The sequence below is a fragment of the Camelus dromedarius genome, chromosome 15 (assembly GCF_036321535.1).
Source record: "Camelus dromedarius isolate mCamDro1 chromosome 15, mCamDro1.pat, whole genome shotgun sequence".
In the NCBI taxonomy this organism is placed as follows: domain Eukaryota; kingdom Metazoa; phylum Chordata; class Mammalia; order Artiodactyla; family Camelidae; genus Camelus; species Camelus dromedarius.
Window position 1 is genome coordinate 44,458,111 of NC_087450.1, and position 4,293 is coordinate 44,462,403.

Genomic DNA, 4,293 nt, shown 5'->3' on the forward strand with positions numbered 1-4,293 from the left:
TCCACACTCTTTATTCTCCAGCCCCTGTACCTCACGTCAACCCCAGACTCCACCTTGCAGGGAGGAGCGCGCGGGGAGGCGGGAGGAGAAGGCCGAGGAGGAGGAGGGGGAGGAGGAAGAGGCGCGGGAGGAGGCGGGCGCGGCGCAGCGCTCCCCTCCCTGCCCCGGCTCCCGGCCGCGCTGACGCCAGCCACACACCCGGCGCGAGGAAGGAAGGCGGTGGCGGGGGTGGGAGCGGACCGCGGGCATAGTTTGGGGGAGCTGAGGCACCCTGGCTCTTCCCCACGCTCGCCCACCCACCCCCTCCAGGCCCTGCGCCCTTGGTCTGTTCCACTGGCACATGTTGCCAAAGATGGTCATTTGCGTTAGAAGACGCGAGTGCGGGTTCCCTCGCATTCGGGTGACGTGGAGGGAGAGGGATTCCCTCGCCGGCTCCCGAGCTCTCCACGGCCTCCCCCCTTCTCTACCGCCCTGGGAAGGGGCGCGGGGCGGGGCCCCCAAAAGCGGCCGCGCGGGCCTCGGAGCCGTGTTTTAGAAAATAAAGTCCTAAAGAGCGAGACCAGCGGTTCAGTGCGGCGCCACCGCGAGGCCGGGAGCCGGGCGCGCAGAGCTGCTCGCAGGGAGGGAGCGGCCGCGCGCGGTCGTCGGCGCCCTCCGCGGCGCCGCCGGGAGCAGCGGGCGCCCTGGGCGCGCAGGGTACCCGCGCCTCCCTGCGGCCGAGCCTTGGCGGGGCGCGGCGCCGCCAGGCGGGGCGGGCCTGCCTATTTTCCCCTCGGTGGCTGGGTGCCCACTGCTTCCCGCCCCACCCCCCTTTTTTCGGCCCTGCAATTAATTTGTTAGAGTAGACTTGACGAAATTAACCAGTCAAGACATTCCGGCCACCTTCTAAACCAGGCAATTAGGACGCATCTAATAGGAATAATCGAGCTTTAAAAGCAAACTGGACTGTTACGAATTTGGAAACAAACCAAAAAAAAGGGGGTGGGGGGAGAGGGAGACCCGGGAGAGGGTGTGCCCCAACATTGTCTTCAGCTGTTTTGGAGCGAAGTTCAGGGAACAGGTAGTCCGGACTCAGGTTCTCCCGCCTCGTGGGCGGGGCGGGGCGAGGCGCGGGGTAAAGAGCACAGGCCTTGGAGTACAAACGCCGGGCTGTGCTGTTTACGAGCTGTGAGACTTTGGGCGAGTCCCTTAACCTCTCTGGGCTTCAGCTTCTTCCTCTAAAACGAAGGGATTGAGACAGGACCTTCTTAGGCACTAGTCATCTCTGGAACCTTCTGCAGCGGTGATCCACAGGAGCGTTGTACCAGGAGTCAAGGAAACTGGGTTCTGGTCCAGGCTCTGCCTTACTCTCGGTTTACCCAACTCTTGAGTGGCACCGTATGTACCCCCACAGGGTCCTAGTGAGGACCCAATGGGAAGATGTGTGAAGACTGAAGTGCTGTGCACTGTAGCACATCACAGTTTCGATCCTCAGTTTCCTTATCTGTAAAGTGGGGGTGTTGCTAGGAAAGAAAAATACAGCCGGGAACTCGAAGCTTTCCCGGGTCTCTATATAAAGCGCTGGCGTTTCCGGGACGGCTGGCGGCATCTGGCCGCCCCAATGGCCCCAAGATACGGTAATCCCAAACAATACTCGGGGTCATTGTTTACAGCTATAAAACACATTCTGTCCTGAGCTCCATCCCCAAGGACACGCGCGGAGAGGCAAGGCTAGCCAGACTCCTCGAAACCTCCGCCGCCGCCTGCCGGGCAGAGTCCCCAACTCCCCGGCTGGGTCGAGAGGTGTGGGGCAGGCGGGTGCGTGCACCCGGCGCAGGGGCCTGGGGTTTTGTTGTCTTTTTTTTTTTTTTTTTTTTCATCCCTGCGTCCTGCCTGCCTGGGTGTGTTTACGCGCCTCTCCCAGCAGGACTGAGTAAATGCAGTCCTTTGACGCAAAACCGATCAGCCCTTTCCCCAGCAGCAGCGGCAAAACCCAGAAAACTGGGGGTGGGGACGGTTGGGGGGGAAACAGAGGAGAAGAAATCGTGACACTTTCTCACTCGCCTCTGCGTCCCCCCCGGGCCACACGGGCCCTTAGCGAGATCTTGGGGGGCTGCAAAGGGACGCGCGGCCGCAGCGTCCAGGGCCCTCCCGGGAACAGCCGTGTGTAGAAGCTGCGCGAACAGACGCACTTTTAGTTTATCTTTGAGCAGCAGCGGCTGCCCGGCCCTCCCCTCCCCCACCCCGCGCTTGAAAATCCGGGTGCTTCTGGGTCTCTCCCACACAGTCCTTCCAGTAATTTGGGGGGAAAGAAGGAGGGGGAAAGGGAGCCGGAGCTTCCTCCGTGGCCTCCGCTGTCCCGGGCGCGCCCAAGCCGGGGCAGGCGCCGCCGGGAGCGCGCGGGCGGGCGAGAGCACCCTTGCGCCCTCGCACGCCCCCGCCCTGCCTCTTCCCCAGCCCTTTCCTTTCTTGTGGGTTCCCGTAAAGCCCAGCAGCCCTGAGACGTCTGCAGAGCATCACGGAATCTGTGCTGATGCAAGTCGCTAGCCTCTCTTTGGTGCGCCCCGGCTTGCTTCGGAGCGCTTTGATCCCGGCCTTCCCCTGCTCCAGAACTCGTGCTGGCTCCCTCTGCCCGCCGGGAGGCCTGCGTTCCTCACCCCGCCTTCACCTTTCAGTCCCCGAGCGAGCGCCAGGCCGGCGAAGCTGGTGCCCTGGTACCCCGGGTCCGGCTGGTGCCTCGGCCTGTGAATGCCAAACTGAGAGTATTTAGCCTCCAAGCCCCGTTCATTGCCCCTCCGTGGGGAATCAGTCATTCCAGGATCACCCAGTTAGAAAGGATCCTCTGGCTCCCTGGCATAACATGCTAAGAATAGGGGCCAGCCTTTATTGAGCACTTACCAATAGTGAGGCACCAGGCTGAATAAAGGATTGTCTCATGCAATCCTCCCAACAAACATTTGAGGTGGGTATTATTCTCTGGTTGCAGGTCAAGAAAGCGACATTCAGTAACCTGCCCAGGAGAATTAGAGGATTAGTGACCCAGTTGGAAGTGCAGGTGGGCCTCTATGACACCAGACTCTTCCTCTTACCCAGGACATGTATGACCTGCCTCCTCCTGGAATGTCTTTGTTTTTCTCTTCCTGGTCTCCAGAAAGCATGGACTTCATCTGGTGCATGACTTTGTCCTACACTTATAGGTGCTCCTTAATTCTCTGCCTAGCACTACCCAGGGCAGAGAAAGGTCATGTCAAGTAAGAGAAGAGGAGGTGGTAAACTGGGATGAGGGGGAAAGGGCAGCTTGGGCTGTCTTCTCACTGCCTCTTTTGGTCTTGGGCCCTCCCTGCACTGAAGTTAGGAGTTTCCTCCTGTCCCTCCTGTCCAACACTGGCCCCTGACTTGAATCCCTGAATGGCTGCCTGCTCAGAGTGCCAGGCAGTTCATGAAGCCCTTCCACATACATGGCCTCATTTTTCCTCACACAACATCCCTCCTGGGGGTGTGACAACAGTCAGGGTGACTCTGGATTGCCAAAGAGGAGGCTGAGGAACAGAGTGGCAAGGCAGCCTACTCCAGATTTCCCAACCTGTGGGTGCCAGAATTCAAACCCATCTCACCTGACTTTACGCCCCGTGCTCTGCCTGTTACCCATGCTCCCAGCCTTGACAGGTCAAACTCCATGGCTTAATGATAAATGGTCCTCTATCCATCATGCCTGAGCAAATCTGCCATCATTTCTCTATTGGAAGCCACACATTTTGCTGATGTTTTAACATTTCTGAAAACCAGGATGCATGCTATAATCAGTGACTATTTAATATGGAAGCGTTTCTGTTTGTCCACAGATCTCTGGATCAGTCAGGAGTCCATCAGGAAACAGACTTCAGCCCAAATGGTTCAATGGAAGAGGCTTCCATGGAGCATCTCCTTAGAGAGCATCTTCCATGGGCGGGGCTAAGGGAGCAACAAGGAATCCTGCCGCACCAAGAGCCTAGTAACAGCTGGAAACTGTGACCACCCCCAGGGTTGAAAAGGGGAGAAAATCATTAGCACACTGGGACCATGGAAGAGGGCCATCCAGCAGGATACAGAGAAGCAGCCCCTGCCAGAAAGAACGCTGAAGGGGATGAGGGAAGGGATAGCAGACCATCTCTCCCATCCCCTAGTCAGCCTCCCAGGGCACAGAGATGGGCAAGGAAGGGTAAGCAGTGGATCTGGTAGGAGTCAGGAAGGCACACTCAGCAAATGGGGAATAACCAGCACAGATGCTCTTCAACCCAGATGTATCTTCTCATGAGTGGCATTTCAGGATGAGGG